The sequence below is a fragment of the Myotis lucifugus genome, unplaced genomic scaffold (assembly GCF_000147115.1).
Source record: "Myotis lucifugus unplaced genomic scaffold, Myoluc2.0 scaffold_67, whole genome shotgun sequence".
Taxonomy (NCBI): Eukaryota; Metazoa; Chordata; class Mammalia; order Chiroptera; family Vespertilionidae; genus Myotis; species Myotis lucifugus.
In genome coordinates, this window is record NW_005871115.1 from 3,859,947 (window position 1) to 3,877,481 (window position 17,535).

Consider the following 17,535-nt stretch of genomic DNA (forward strand, 5'->3'; position numbering starts at 1 on the left):
ATTTATTTATTTCTAGGTTCTCTATTCTGTGTTTCATTGATCTATGTGTCTGCTCCTCCACCAATATAATACATTCTTACTATAGCTATATAGTAAGTCTTGAAATCAGGTAGATTGATTTCTCACCCTTCATTCTTCTTTTCCAAAACTATTTGAGCCATTCTAGTTCCTTTACCTTTCCATATGAAATCTAGAATAATCTTGTCTCTACCTTCTGTATCTATAAAAGTCTTGCTGGGATTTTTAAAAGAATTGTATTAAATCTGTATATCAATTTGGAAAAAATTGACAACTTTTTTATATTTAGTCTTCTAGATCTTGAACACAGTATAGTATGTCTTTTCATTTAGTTAGAACTTAAAATATTTTTCATCAGCATTTTGTAGTTTTCAGCATACATGTGTTGGACTCGTTTTATTAGATTTACAATGAACTGTTTCATTTTTTAAACTATTGTAAATGATATTGTATATTTTTATCCTCATCCAAGGATATGTTTTCGTTGATTTTTAGAGAGGGGAGGAGAGAGAGAAAAACATCAATGTGAGATTGATTGCCTCCTGTACACACCCTCACTGGTGATCAAACACAACCAACTGAGCCACCTGGCCAAAGCAATGATATTGTATTTTTAATTTTGGTGTCTACATATTTATTTCTAGTATATAAAAATATTTTAATTTTAGTGTTCATATGTTCATTGCTCATATATAAAAATATAGTTGATTGTTGTATTTTTTGACCGTATATACTCTCATACTCATTTTAGAAGTTTTTAAAAATACTGTTTCTTAATCCATGCTATGAGCATATGATTTTTTCTTCTCTTACCTGTTAATGTGATGGATTATATTCATTGGTTTTTGAATATTAAACCATACTTGCATTCCAGAAATAAATCCCACCAATTTGTTTTATAATTTGCTTTATAGTATTGTTGAATTTTGTTCACTAGTATTTTGTTAGGGATTCTTGCATCTGTACTAATGAGGGATATTGGTGTGTAACTTTTCTTTTTGGTATTGTCTTTACTTTTGCTACTGCCAAAATAATTTTTTTGTTTTCAGTTTCTTTGATTTCTGCTCTTTATTATTTTTTTAATTTCTGCTTATTTGGGTTTATTTTTATCTTTTTTCCAGGTTCTTGAGTTGGGCGTTTAAATTATTGACTTGTAATGTTTTCCTCTTTCAAAGGAAAGTAGTTAGTGCTACACATTCCCTACTAAGCACTGCTTTTGCCATGTCCCAGAAATTTTGATATGCTATACTTTTATTTTCATTCAATTAATATATTTTTTAAAATTTCCCTTAAGACTTCTTATCCATGGATTACTTACAAGTATACTGTGTAGTTTCCACATTAGGAAGTTTTCCTATTATCTTTCTGTTAATATTTTCAATTTGATTCCGTTGTGATCAGAGGACACATTCTATAAAACTTGTTGATGAAGTAAGTTGCTTTATAGTCTAGTATACAGTTTTACTTGGTATGTATTCCTGGGGCACTAATAAAAGAATGTGCATTAGATCCTGTTGTTTGATGTTGTTAAATTCTTGTATATCCTTTCAGATTTTCCCTCTAATAATTCAGTCAGTTGCTGAGAGAGGGTTGTTGATGACTTCCACTCTAAGTATGGACTCTCTATGACTTATTTCAGTTCTGTAAGTTTTTACTTTACATATTTGGTAGCTCTGTGTCTGGTGAGGTTTTTTGCTCTGAAGTCTACTTTTTCTGATTAGTATAGTACTCTTGGTTTATTTTGATTAATGTTTCTGTGTATACCATTTTCATTTTTAAAATTTTCAATCAACTTATATTTGAAGTGAGTTTCTTATAGACAGCATAATTAGGTCATGTTTTTTAATCCACTGACACTCTTTTTAACTAGTGCATTTACCTCTTTACTTATGTCTTTATTTCCTCCATTTATAATATGATTGTCTTAAATACTTTATCTACATACATGTAGAACTGCCATCAGACACTGTTTTAATAATCAAGCATAATTTAGAAAATTCAAGAGAAGAAAGCCTATTGTATTTACTCATATTTTTGTTTATCATGTACTTATTTTTTTATTCCTGATATTCCAAGGTCCCTTTTTTTTATCTTTCCCCCCTTCCGCCTTTTGTTTGTTTGTTTACTGAGCTTCTTTAGCCACTCTTTTAAGTTAGGTCTGCTGGTGAAAATTCTGAGTTTACCCTAATCTTTATTTCCTCTTCTTTCTTGAAGTATATTTTCACTGGGTATAGGATTCTAGGTTAACAGGTTTTTTTCACTTTTTAAAAAAAATATATATTTTATTGATTTTTACAGAGAGGAAGGGAGAGGGATAGAGAGTTAGAAACATCGATGAGAGAGAAACATCGACCAGCTGCCTCCTGCACACCCCCTACTGGGGATGTGCCCGCAACCAAGGTACATGCCCTTGACCAGAATCGAACCTGGGACCTTTCAGTCCACAGGCCGACGCTCTATCCACTGAGCCAAACTGGTTAGGGCTTTTTTCACTTTTAATTTAAAAAATGTGCCATTGCCTTCTGATCTTTATAACTTCTTTTTTTAAAAAATATGTTTTTATTGATTTTAGAGAGAGCAGAAGGGAGAGTGAGAGTGAACGCATCAGTGCTAGAGAGAAACATTGATCGGCTGCCTCCTGTATGCACCTCAACAGCCTGGTAATCAAACCCTCAACCTGGGCATGTGCCCTGACTGGGAATCCAGCTGGTGACCTTTTGGTCCATCGGATGACTTTCAACCAACTGAACCACACTGGTCAGACTGATCTTTATTATTTCGGATTAGAAATCTACTGATATTTGAATTGTTTTTCTCCATGTAGTAAGGTCTCTTCTTTCTTGCTGCATTCAAGATTAGAATGGTATTTGGGGTGAGATAATTTATTTTCAGGAATTTGACTGTGATGTATCTTGGTATATGTCTCTTGCCCAATTTGGGAAGTTTTTAGCCATTGTTTGTTTGAGTACTTTTTTAACCTTGCCCTCTTTTCTCCTTTCTTCCTGGATTTCAGTGACATAGATTTTAGATCTTTTGTTCTGATTCCATAGATTCCTGAGGCTCTGTTTAGATTTTTTTACAGATTTTATCGTTTAGATTGGTTACTTTCTATTGCTTTATTTCCTAGTTCAATGGTTCTTTCTTCTGTCTCTTCCATTATTCTGTTGAACTTGTTTAAGTTTATTTTGGTTACTGTGTTTTTCAGTTCCAAAATTTTCTTCTATTTGGTTCTTTTTATATCTTCTATTTTTTGGCTAAGTTCCCCAGGTGGGGTCCATTCACACCCAAGGGAGAAAGGTGCTCCTTGTTACTTTCAGACAGAGATGAGAGTCTCCCACCACCCCCAGTGGTCCTGTGGGGACACCACCCTAGCTGGAAGTGTTTGGCGTGTTTCATTATTGCTCTACATGGCCTCCACTGACACCAAGGGAGTGAGAGGGTGCCCTCATTACTGTTGGGCAGTGGTCAAAGTCTTGATACTTAACTCCTCCTCCTCTGACACTGCCCAAACAGGGAGAGGGAGGGAAATATTACTGCTAGGTGGGGGACAAAGTTTTATGTCTACCCTTGATTTCCACTGATTCTCTGTATTGGGTGTGGGGAGGGGGGACTTTTTACCACCTGATTAGGTAAGAATCCCAGCTCCCTACTTGTCCTCTGATACTACCTCGTTGAGGGGGTTGTGGGTCATCTTCACAGACTGGTGAGGGTGGTAGTTTAGGTTCTACACTTGGCCACAGCAGGTGTAGGGTCACATATTTCTCTGTCATTTTTGGCTCCTGTAGAGCAATTGTTGTCTAAAAGTTTTCTGTCTTGCTAGGCTGCCCCTTTCCTGATCTTTTGGCTAGAGAGAGCTGGCTTTTGTTGGGACTTAGTTATTTGTGCCCTATTGGCATATCTGGATTGCTGGCTTCTTCAGTTCCAAGTCTACAATATGTGGGGCAAAAAGTAAACCCAAGCCCTGTGGCTCAGTTGATTGCAGCATCGTCCAGTGCACCAAAAAAGTTGTGGGTTTGATTCCCGGTCAGCGCACATATCTGTGTTTCAGGTTCAATTCCTGGTTGGGCGTACAAGAGGCAACCGATACATTGTGTTTCTCTCACATTGTTGTTTCTCTCTCTTTCCCTTTCTCTCTCTAAAAATCAATGAAAAATTTTAATCCTTCGGGTGAGGATTAAAATTTTTTTTAAAAAAAGGGAACCCAGGGAACTTACCACTGTATTGTTCTTCCTTACGTCCTAAAGACCTTAGCTAGTCAATTTTATTTGTAATGTTCACAGTCTTATGATTATTTTATATATAATATTCTGTGTTGTTTTTTATTGATTAAGGTATTACATATGTGTCCTTATCCCTCATTGCCCCCACCCCACCCCCACTCATACCCTCATTTCCCTGGTGTCTGTGTCCATTGGTTATGCTTATATGCATGCATACAAGTCCTTTGGTTGATCTCTCCCCCTTACCCTCACCCTCCCCTACCTTCCCTCTATCCAGAGACAGAGAAGCATTGATCAGACCGTCAAATATTCAATGTTTTTAGTTGCACTTAGTGAGACCATTAGGGACAAGTATGTCTGTACCATCTTTCTGGAAGTGGAATTCCCTTATGTGTTTTTTAATGTGATAGAGAATATAAAATACTGCATAGATGGTATTATGAAGAGCATAGCTTGGAATTTCCAGGTGGAATCATTAATATTGGAATGGCTCTTCCAAAGGTAGAGATTCTTATTTCAGAAAATTTAGTTACCTTTTAGCTTGAAGACCCGATTTGTGGCTTGGTGATTGACAGTGACATGTTGTTCTTTGATTTTCTTTCCATATGCTATTTTGGTCTTGGTTTTGTATATACAGTAGAACAGGAAGCATATTGGGTAGGATTACACCTTTGTAAGTAATTTTAAGTTCTTATGCTGTTTATTTGATTCTACTGGCCTTTACTGCATAGGGTTAAATGCCCTTTAAATCAGCAAATTGATACAAATGATCTCTTAGAAATATTTTCATAAATCCTACACAATTTATTTTTGTCTTTTTTTAAAAGAACTTGGACTTTAAAATTTTTTTACTTTTTAGGTTAACTGGAAATAAAATTGGCTTTTTGCGTATAGTTCTATGAACTTTAAAATATGAATAGGTTTTGTGTACAGTTAAAATTTAGAAAGCTCCTTCACTCCCCAAAATTTCATTATGTTGTCTGTTTGTAGTTTTATCTTTTGGAGCATATAGTATAAATGGAATCATATGGTTTGTAATCTTTTGAGACTAACTTTTTTCACTTCCTATAATGCCCGAGATTCATCCAAGTGGTTGCTTGTATCAATAGTGCATTCTTTTTTTCTGCTGAGTAGTATATATCTATATCTGTCTATATCTATCTATACCTATCTATATCTATCTATATATATCACGTCTGTGTGTCTATAACATTATATATATTATAATATATTATTACATATAGCAGATATTACAGTTGTTTATCTATTTAGCCTTTGGGTTCTTTTCAATTTATGGCAATTATATATAAAGCCACTATATACAGATTTTTCTCTGAACATATTTTTATTTTTCCCAGGTTAATACCTATGAGTGGGATTGCATGGCAATATCGTTAAGTGCATGTTAATATAAGAAATGTCTAAACCATTTCCCAGAACAGCCTTCAAGTCCTTTCTATCTTCCTTTCTTGTCTAGAGTATTTGCATTACTTGTTGGAACATTTTTATAAAACTTCTCTAAAATCTTTGTCAGATAATACTAATATCTGCATCATTTTAGAGTTGTTATCTGTTCTTTTTTTTCTGTGCAAGTTGAGATTCTCTTCTACTGGTATTTTTATATGCTGATTAATTTTGGATTTTATCCTGGACATTTTGATTATTTTATTCAATTAAAATTCAGGATTCAGGTTTCAACCAGCCCTCTGTGATTTGTGTTTCCTATATCAGTTCAGTTTTCAGACTTTTCAGTTGTTTGGCATTTTCCCACATCTTTGCCACCCAGTGGCCAAACTGGGAATTGAGCAGTGCTTTATAGTTCTCAGTGTCTATATCTGATGTTTAGGATCGATCTATGCATGTGTAGCTTGGTGTGAGACCACGAGTTCATAAAAACTCCTCTGCCATCTCCCACTTTTAGTTTGGTTCCCTGGTTGGGAAGCTGGGGCGTTAGTTATGCTGTGCTGTGCTATGTAGTTCGCATGTCTGTGAATATGCAGTGGGAAGATAAAGAGAGAATAAAAGCAAAGCAACAGGGTGTTGCCCCACCCTCTTGGAACCAATGTTCCTCCAATCAGAAATGAAGGTTCCCTTCTTAGAGTTTTTGCTTCTGTGGGCTTCTATTTTTGCCTCCTCCCTCTGCTACCACAGAAATGCTTGAGGCCCAGCACATGAAAGAGTGGAGAAAGTGGTACTTCAAAATTTGTTGTTATTCTTCTATTTTCCTGTTTCTGAAATAGCTGCAGCATGCATTCTGCCCAGGTTTTATAGCTGCATTTAGTGGGAGAGATAAGATGGAATATATTTATTCTCTCTTACCCATATGGGAGCCCATTGGGCTTGCTTTAGTGTTGAAATAATTAATCTGAAGAACAGAGGTAGATCCCTGGTTTTGTGAGTCTGAAGGTCATATAATTTGGAAGCCCTCTTAAAGGAAAAGAACACAAGTTATGAATACAACATTAGGTACAGTGTCTTGGATGAGGCTGTGAAAGTTAAAGACCATAAAGGTTAAGTTTCATTGGCTTTGATAAAAACCTGCCTATGGAAACAAGGTAAAATACAAATAAATATTGATGTGTGTAGAGCACTGTGCAGGGTGTTTTTTAACCAAGCTTTTATTTAATATTCATAAAAAATACAACCCCATTTTACAGTGAGAAAAAAAGTTTGAGGATTGTTAAATTATGCACATATAAGGGGCTTCATAGCTCAAATATTCTAATTCCAAAGCACATGGACTTTCTACTATGCATAGTATTTTATGAAAAAAATAAATTAGAGATTAGGAGAGCCCATATAAGCTCCTGGCTAAGAGCATAGGCTCAGAAACCAGACTGCTAGAGTTCAAACATGACTGTTATTGATTATATGTGACCTTGAGAAAGTTCCTTACTTAACCTTTCCTTACCTCTATATGTCTGTAAAATGGAGATAATACAACCTATTATTCCCATTTGTTGTGAAGATCGAATGGTTAGTCTAAAGCATTTAGAATTGCTTCTGGAACAGAGTAAGTGCTTTTTATTCACCATGTACATCTGTGCATTTAGCTAAATTAAATCAAAGTTTTTATTTGCTGTGTTAGCAGCCTTCTTGGGCTACAAAGACAAGTTACAAGAAAAGAGGATTTTCGCTTACTCATAAATTATATTACAGATTTGGAATACAAGTTGAGACATGGCTATTGGTAAAATAGACTAGAAATTATATAATCAATAATGATTTCATTTCCTTTCAAGAATTAAAGGAAATTTATTTTTTAAGTTTAGGGATGTTAATCTGTTTAACAAGCAAAGCTGGGGGAAAAATGCTCTATGTGGTTGATTAGATTATCTTTGGACTATTATAGGCTGAATGTTTTTGGGAAATGGCCAAAAATACAGAGGTAAAGTTCTTCAACAACAACAAAAAAGAAAATATCTTTCTAGAGCTATTTAGTCTTAAATATTCACAGGCTCTTCTGTAAGATGGAGACAGTAATAGTACCAACATGTATTATCTATTGAAGTATAATAAATTGACATGAAACTTAAAAAAATAAACATGTATTATCTCACAGTTTCTGAGGGTCAGGAATTTGGGAGTGGCTTAGTAGGGTGACTGGCTGCAGTCAGGATGTTGGCTTGGGCTGTATTCATGTGAAGCCATGACTGGGACTGAAGGATAACTTCAAGGTGGTTCACTCGCATGCCTAGCAAGATTGTGCCTGGCTGGCAGGTGGGCTCATGGGGTTTCTCGGCACATGGACCTTTCCGTAGAACCAACTGAATGTTTTTGTGATATTGCAGCTGGCATACATCAGAGCAAGCAGTCCAAGAGAGATCAAGGTAAAGTCACAATGTATTTTATGACGTAGCCTCAGAATTCTCTGTTATTTCTGCATTATCCCATTGGTTACACAGGCCACCCGTAATCTGTGTGGGAGGGGACTACCAGGAGGTGGAAATCATTGGGGACTGTCTTGGAGACTGGCTACCACCCTACCTTATTACTCTAATAGTTAAAGGAGATTATTCCAGTGAAGCTTCTGGAAGCTATAGGCACCCCATGCAGTACCTATTTGATCATTGTATTTTTAATTAATGGTTCTGGTCAGTAGAAATCAGTTTATAGTTTCCCAAATGGAGAGGAAGGTTTATATATCTCTAGAAAAGAGATTTAAGTATCAAGTGATAGTAGCAATTAGAGTTTGAGGCAAGAATATTTATAAGTTCTATAAGCAACAATTTTGACCCACAGTACACTCATTTAATTTTATTACCACCTAGCACATGATCATTGAGGAAGAGTAGTGTTTCTAGTCTGATACATTTTCTGTGTTATTGAATATCATTTAGCCTCCTCTCCTTTCTCTAAGGTTAAACAGCTTCAAATATTTTCTTCCTAAGTAGACTATATTTTACTGTTGGTAATGATAGTTTGATATTATTTTGAAGAGGACACTTACTAGATTATTTAAAGTGATATATAAATATTTTGCCACTAGAGGGCTCCATATTTTAAAAAATTAAAGTTATAAATGGTCACTAACAATTTTTGACAGTAAAGAAAGATATAAAGGTTCATACGTAGCAGAGCAGCTCCCTCGCTGTGATCTATTGAAAGTCAGCTCTCGACACAAGGGTTTGTAAAAAAAAAAAAAAGTAAAGAAAAAGAAAAGAAAGATATATAAAGGGCCTCATGTTTCTTAATAAAGCTATTGAATTAAATAGTTACTTAGTATAAATGAAAATTGTGTGCATGTGCAAATAAAGTGTATTTAACATGTATTTGCTGTCTCCTTTTTCTTATATTTGAATAAAAATAAAGCATATTAGTCAATTTCTTCATAAATAAAATATCTCCCAGCTCAGATGTCAAAATATAAAACTAGTCACTGGAAGCCCCCCAGTGAAAAAGGAGGTTAGAGAAATTAATTTTTTAAATCTCTGTCCTATATGTACTATTTTTATTTTTTTAAGTATATTTTTATTGATTTCAGAGAGGAAGGGAGAGGGAGAGAGATAGAAACATCAATGCTGAGAGAGAATCATTGATTGGCTGCCTCCTGCACACCCCCTATTGGGGATCGATCCTGCAACCCAGGTATGTGCCCTGGCTGGACTATTATCTTTGGACTATTATAGGCTGAATGTTTTGGGGAAATGGCCCTTTAGTCTGTAGACTGATGCTCTATCCACTGAGCCAAACCAGCTAGGGCTGTACTATTTTTATATGAGAACACTTCTTGTTTTAGGTTTTATTGTGTTATTTCCATTAAGTTTTAGTTGAACCAAACAAAATCTGTACTTATTGCAGCAAATACTATGATATAATTAATAAAATTCACAGAACATTAGGATCCATTTTGAAACTGAACCAACACCAAAAGTAGACATGGCATCAAATAGTTGACAGTCACTGATTTTAGGGTCTTTCTTTGGTCCAGATGTGTAATTTTATATTGTTTTGTTTTGAAAACTGAGCTTCAGGGTTTGTTTTTCTAGTATGTATTAGTATAAAATGGGAACTTACAAATGAGAAATTAGAAGCTTTTATGACACGCATCAGTACCTGAGAGAATAATCATTTTTGTCTAGAAAAATCCTAGATAGGAAACTACTGTGCTCCTCAAAAACAACAACATTTTTACTTCCTACTTGAAAAAATATGTTTGGATTTCTTCATAATTGTGAAATGTTTACTTTGATCTGAGCTCCAGGGAAGCTTGCAATTTCTAGGGTAGTTAAGCATTTTTCCCCCTGATAAGATAGGCTTTCTTTGTACTGAGTTTACAGAGCTGAGGCTGTGTGCTTTGGGTGATCTGTGTAGTTAAGTTCCCCACTTATTCAGTAGCTTTGTCCCTTAGCACCCACTCTTCACAAAAGAAACTGTAATGCAAATTAATTGCTAAAGAGGAGGAAACAAACCAAAACCAAAAGGAAACAAATTAAAAAACTTTTATGCCTGTTTACTTGAACAGTATTTGGATCTATGATACTTACTAGTACTTCTGAATATTAGGACCAACTATTAATATACAGACTAAGAAACTAAAACATCATGAAAGACAGTAGTCCCTAAGTTAGTACTAATTGTGCATATGATATTGGGCAGCATTATGGAATTTTTTTTCTATTTAAGCCTGTGCCAAATAAATTAGGGAAGATAACTCATTTAATGTTTTCCTTTAAATGTTAATATGTAAATATTTTGCCACTAGAGGGCTAACTTATCACCATCTATTTCATCCACCACCCACTCACACTATTTATTGGTAGTGTGTTTAAGGCAATAGCCAATACTATTAACTTTGGGTCATGGATACATTGTTTTTCTTTTGACACATGCACAACTTAGTGTCTAATGTGTCCCATCTATTTAATAATGATTGTGGCATACATCTGGTTGCAGCCTACAGGGCATATAGGGAAATTCTGCCCTTCTCTTGTAGCCACATATGCATACTTAATATTCGTCAGCTGTGTTGCAAAACATGTTTGTAGCTGAAAGATATGGGAGAGGATTTAGGAAAAAGCTTGACTGAATCTCCTCACTGCCACATGAATTTGAAGACAACTTTGCATCGCTTGTACTGAGAAACTTTTAATCTTCTTTACATAGATCTATTCACATGTATGGCATAAGGAAAGTTTATTGGATCTTTCTGATTTAAGATAGCTAATTACTATATGGTATTGTTTGTTCCAGGATTATCTTCGTTGTGAATAAATAACTTCAAAGGGAGCATATTGACACTTACTAGTATTGTGGATCACTTTTGAGCAGACTCCTTTGTGTCTTCATATAGGAATACTAGAGGCCCGGTGCACAAATTTCATGCACGGGTAGGGTCCCTAGGCCTGGCCAATGATCAGGGCCTATCAGTGGGGCAACCGGTGGGGTGATTGGGGGGCCCCCGGTGGCACCTGCCTTGGCTGGCCTGGCGCCTCCTGCTCACCGGCTCTGCCCCCCACCGCCTCTGCTGGTCGCCTCCCTCTGTGGGACAACTGGCAAGGCGATTGGAGGGGGGGACCCATGCTGGCACCCACCTTGGCTGGCCTGGCATCGCCCGCTTGGTGGCCCTGCTCCCTGCCACCGCTGCTGGTCGCCTCTCTCTGCAGGGCGACCGGCGGGGCGATCAGGGGGCCCCTGATGGCACCTGCCTTGGGTGACCTGGCACTACCTGCTCGCCAGCCCTGCCCCCCGCCTCCCACCCCTGCCTCCAGTCGGGGCATGTGGGCTGGGGGCAGCTCCTGCGTTGAGTGTCTGCCCCTGGTGGTCAGTGCATGTCATAGCGACCAGTCTTTCTGCTGGTTGTTTTGCCGTTCGGTCGATTTGCATAGTAGGCTTTTATTACATAAGACTAGAGGCCTGGTGCATGAAATTTGAGCACGGAGAAGGGGGATGGTCTTCTCAGCGCAGCCTGCACTCTCTCCAATCCGGGACCCCTTGGTGGATGACCGGCAGTCGGACATCCCTCTCACAATCCTGGACCACTGGCTCCTAATCACTCACCTGTCTGCCTGCCTGGTCGCCCCTCACTTCCCCCCACTGCCGGCCTAATCGCCCCTCACTGCCTTTGTGTGCCAGCCTGATTGCCCCTGTTTCCCCCCCCCCCCACCGTCCTAGTCACCCCTCACTGCAACCCCTGCCAGCCTGATTGCCCCAACTGCACCACCCCCGCCAGCCTGGTCACTCCCAACTACCCCCCTCTGCCAGCCTGTTTGCCCCTAACTACCCCCCCTGCTGGCCTGGTTGCCCCCAACTGCCCCCCCTGCAGGCCTGGGCAGCCCTCATGGCCCCCCTCCGTTCTGGTCACCCCACGCAGCCTGGTTGTTCAGTCCTTTGGGCGTCCCTCACTAATCCCCCTGCTGACTGGTCATAGACAGCCATCTTGTGAGGGCGTGAGGGTAAATTTTCATATTACCTCTTTACCTCTTTATTATATAGGATTTTGCAGTTAACATACTTGGAGCAAGAGTATTTCTGCTGCTAAGATATTTGCTAGAAATACTTTAGGCATACATGAAAGGACAGGAATTCTTCCTGGATAATACAATTTTTAAAAAGTAACACAATATAAATTTTAATAGGAGTGTTTTTTAATAACATTACAAAAAGTTAAATTATATTTATGTTAATATTTAAGTGTATCTGTGCAACCTACCTAAAGGGAAAAAGAGAAAGACTAGTATTTTTTTTACTTCTTAGAATATAATATTTTCCATTTAAAATTATATAAATTGCTAACTTCCTTTTTTAATCAAATGACTTTGGACTAAATTGTTTAAATAAGAGAGATTTTCTGTATATTGTAAATTTTTTCTGATGTGAAAGGAGCCAAAGGAACCCTTTCTTACCTCAGAGGACAAGGCGGTCTTGAGACTCCTCCAGTGGGTTTCATTTGCAGAACCTGTCCCTGAAGGAATAGGCTAATTCCTAAAGTGTGCAGGCCAGAGCTTACTTGGGCTAACCCAGGTTACCCATAGGTGAGATATCCCACAGGCCTGGATTATCCTAACCTTCTTTTCCAACTCAGTGCTTAGTGGCTTGATGGGACTAATGAATCTTCCCAAAGTACCTGGCTGTTTCTTGTCGGGTATTCTTTGATGTAGCTGCTGGCAAGCATGTTTTTATATTCTTCCTGGAAGTGAAACTCCTTCTGCCTTAAATGTGCAATTTCCCCTGACTGAGAAGGTCAAAGGCACATTTATACAGTTAACTGGAGTATAAAAGAGGCATTCAGAGCCTCCCTGCCAAGCCATCTGACTGGACTAATGCCTACTCATTTCCCACCTCTACTTATGGAAACTGCAGAAATTCATGGTTGCACCATGGTCCCTGAAACAACTATTATGGCTAATAAGCATTATAGTATAATATCCATATTATCAAATTATCTAATGCACCTTGAAATTAGTAGGAGTAAGAAATGGCTTCTCAGACTGTCAGAATTAAACATGTTAAAACCACCTAAAATAAGACAGTGAAACACCATTTAAAGTAGCAATTCACTTATCCAAATTTTGAGAATATTCAAGGCAAACTTCAGTGTGTTCCCAATGTACCTTTATTTTAAAAAATATATATTTTTATTGATTTTTTTACAGAAAGAGGAAGGGAGAGGTTATAGAGAGAAACATCGATGAGAGAGAAACATTGATTAACTGCCTCTTGCACACCCCCTACTGGGGATGTGCCCACAACCAAGGTACATGCCCGTGGCCGGAATAGCACCTGGGACCCTTCAGTCCACAGGCCAATGCTCTATCCATTGAGCCAGACCTGGTTAGGGCCAAATGTACCTTTTTTTAAAAAAATTTTACTTTTATTTTTTTTATTTTTATTTATTTATTTTATTGCTTAAAGTATTACAAAGGGTATTACATATGTGTCCTTTTTTTCCCCGCCCTTGACAATCCCCTGGCCTCCCCTACCCCCCAGTGACTTATGTCCATTGGTTATAAAAAAATTTTTTTAATGATTAAGGTATTACATATGTGTCCTTATCCCGCCATTACCCCCCCTCCCCCGCCCGCAACCCCCACTCATGCCCTCATCCCCCTGGTGTCTGTGTCCATTGGTTATGCTTATATGCATGCATACAAGTCCTTTGGTTGATCTCTCCACCTTACCCCCACCCTCTCCTGCCTTCCCTCTGAGGTTTGATGGTCTGATCTATGCTTCTCTGTCTCTGGATCTGTTTTTGTTCATCACTTTATGTTGTTCATTATATTCCACAAATGAGTGAGATCATGTGATATTTATCTTTCTCCAACTGACTTACTTCACTTAGCATAATGCTCTCCAGTTCCATCCATGCTGTTGCAAATGGTAGGAGTTCCTTCCTTTCTACAGCAGCATAGCATTCCATTGTGTAGATGTACGACTGTTTTCTAATCCACTCATCTGCTGATGGGCACTTAGCCTGTTTCAAAACCTTAGCTATTGTAAATTGTGCTGCTATGAACATAGGGGTGCATATATCCTTTCTGATTGGTGTTTCTGGTTTCTTCGGATATATTCCTAGAAGTGGGATCACTGGGTCAAATGGGAGTTCCATTTTTAGTTTTTTTAGGAAACTCCATAATGTTCTCCACAGTGGCTGCACCAGTCTGCATTCCCACCAGCAGTGCACAAGGGTTCCTTTTTCTTCACATCCTCGCCAGCACTTGTCATTTGTTGATTTGTTGATGATAGCCATTCTGACAGGTGTGAGATACTTTATTAAATGCTTTTCTGTCGCTTAGCTTTAACTCTAGTGAGAGTACTAACATTTATTAAGCATTTACTGTATACCAAGCCTTTTATATTTAAAATACCTTCTAATAATTTGAGTCACCCTTTAGAGGTGTAGGGAATGTTATCCCAATTTTTCAGAAAATCTCAGCAGTTGGCTCAGAATTGGAGGGTAGGATTAAATGGTGGATGTGGGTGTGGGTCCAAGGTCAGTATGCTTTGCTGTTAACTGTATTCTGCTATTTATGAGACCATGGAAAGAAAAAAGAAAAAAGAGAAAATTGCATTACTTTTTCATTTACCCACAATTTATGTTCCATTTTCTGATATGAACCTTGCACTTCAACCAGATCTGCCTTTTCCCCCTTTTAGCTGCTTTCCAGTGTTGAAGCTTGACTTATCCTGTCTGTGCCTGTGCCTATAGCACCATCCTCTGTCCCCTCTCTCCTCATCCCATTGCCACCAGTGCTTCAGGTTCTAGCTTTGTTCATTTCCTGCATAAACATTCCCTTGTGCATTCTAACTTTTAAAAAAATTCTTTGCTTACTGTTTTGACATTATATATTTCTGTTTATTATTACCAGTAAGTAACATGTATGTATATATGCGATTACCTAACTAGATCATCAGCTTCCAGAAAACAGCTACTCATATAATGCCTTTTGCATTGTTAATACATAGTAGGTCTTTAATACATTTCTCAAACTGTAAAAGGTTATATCTGTTTGCATGACCTCTGAGAGCCAAACAAGGCCAGGTTACAGATAGGCGGTAGGTAGTTTTGAAAGCATACTTTTTCAATTGGTCATTATTGAGTAATGTAAGACCATGCCAAACAAGTTTTCTGTCTGCTTGCTAGTGCTTTCTAATGCCTTACTGGAAAGTCCAAACAGATGGACAAATCTGGACTGACTTAGTAGTTGCTTTGGTGTGCTGTGGGATATCTAGGGAACACTTAAGACTTGTTTTGCCTTTTATTTATTGCTTTGTTTAAGGTTTCTTAACAGAAAGACTCTGGGTCATGAGGAAATGCAACAGTGGGGGTGGGAAGGTAATAAAGAGGTACTTCAGATTTGCATTTTCTTTAAGAGATTTTCATTCTCTAGAGCCAAGACTTGTAATTTCGGTGAAAAATTGGTGCTTGGCCAAAAATTCCTGTGAAATAGCTATGATTTAAGCTTTAACTGTAAAGATAGGCGGAGTTGGTGATTTTAACAAGTGTTGTCTTCTTTATTCATGCTTTCTATTGTCACTGTCTTATCAAATATGAATAAAAATAAATGCTTTTGTTAAAAAGCATATGTACATATGTATATTTATATAATGTCTATGTGGATATGGGTATATACAGGGTGTCCCAAAAATTGTATACATACTTTAACAGTTGATAGCTCAATTTTGAAAATGAAATGTATTTTACTAAACACTGCCTTTATAATTATTCAAAGTGTGTGTATACATTTTTGGGGACACCCTATCTATGTGTGTGCATATGCATATATATCTCCCTGCAGTTATCCTTATCTATATGAAGGTATTTTATTTTAGAAAATGATTTAACAGGAGGCCAGACTATCCACTTATCATTTCTTGTCCTGTGGTGAATCAGAATTGCATTAACAACTGGTATGCATTTTCAGTACCATATTATTGTATAATGTACCTGATGCTACAATTGAGGAGATTAAAGAAATATAGAGTATAGTGGGGTGGTTGAGGACCTTCTATACACACAGGACAGGGAAGGCTTTAGTTAAATAATGAGAATTTTTTTTTTTACTACAAATATATGTTAAAATTTTATTTGTAAATATATAGTATATAACAGAGTAAATTGAGGAACATATAAGAATTGTGTTCATGTAAAGAAACAGTTTTATGCTTATGAAAACCTACATTGTAAAGTGGAGATTGGAATATCTAATTGTTGGGAAAATGGAGGCAGCTAGTGAAAGATTGGATATTAAGACTGTTATTTGTGACTTGGCCTTGTTTTGGCTCTCAGAGGTCATGCTGACTCTTAGATTAGAAATGCAGCCTTTTTCAAAGCATAAACCTAAATCGAAAGTAATAATTTTAAAATTTGCTTTCTCGGGTGCTCCACTTTGTTTTCTTCAGGTGGAAAAGCATGAGTACTCTATTTTCAGGAGGATGAGGAAAACATTTTCTTTCCCTTTCTTCTAGTAGTGTGGCCATTTTTGTTGTTGTTTCTGGTTCCATAAATGGAGAAGCATCTTTACCGTGCCTTGTATCATGCCCAGCAATGTTTTTTTTAATTTGAATGTAATTGTTCCTTAGCAAATAATTGCGGTCTGGAATGAATTTTATTGAGCTTGATTGAATTAGGGTTATGTATGAAAATGAGTTAGTTAAAGCTTAATTTATTACCCAGAGAATTGATGAAAACATCAGAAAAGCAGTCATTCATGGGGATTAAATATTATTCCATGTAAGTGGGCAACCTGGTTGCCTTGGAGTCCCTTCTGCACTGACTAGGTAGTTGTGACATCAGGGTGCAAAACATACAGTGTTGGCATAGAAGGGGATTTTGCCATGATGTGACTTTGAATGTTATATTGGACATTAGCTCTAATTGGGAGTCTGCCTCATTGTAAGATGTAGCACCTCACCTTTTTCAGTATAATTAGCTTTTCAAAACATAGCACCTTAAGGGGCACTGTATAAGCTGTGCCAGAAAGCCCAGTTGCTTTTGGAATATTTCAGTGGTAGCTTAGGCCAGATCTTTAAGATAAGAGCACCTGAAAAACCTATTTGTGGTAAGAGGCAAATAATAGATATTTAAGAGGTGGCTGTCCGACCTGCCATGATGAAGTTTTTCAGAGGGAATCCTGGACTGTGCCAGATCAGTGTTAGCGGCCTGGGTGGGACATAAGAGGCTTTGTGAAGGAAGAGGGAACAGGTTTTTAATGAGACAGTGGGAACTAAGTCATGGGGAGTCAGGAATTCAAGGTCCTATGTGGACGGTGAGAGTAGGGGTTGAGATGAAGTCAAAGTGGGACCCAGTGAACACAGAGAAGAGTGAGTTGGCTCAGGTGAAAATCTGCCCTGGCTT

At 37.6% G+C, this 17,535-nt stretch overlaps 1 protein-coding gene across 4 annotated transcripts in view; it reads left to right on the forward strand.

The window, feature by feature from the left end:
- The window catches only part of BBX (BBX, HMG-box containing), a 290,219-nt gene that overhangs the window by 92,069 nt on the left and 180,615 nt on the right, over positions 1-17,535 (forward strand). For 2 of the 4 annotated variants that reach the window (XM_023754948.1, XM_023754950.1), the window contains exon 3: positions 8,030-8,068. The exons of the other annotated variants lie outside the window; for them this stretch is intronic. The gene's annotated coding sequence lies outside the window, so the exon portion shown is untranslated. The remainder of the gene's footprint in view (positions 1-8,029; positions 8,069-17,535) is intronic. 4 annotated transcript variants of the gene reach the window in all.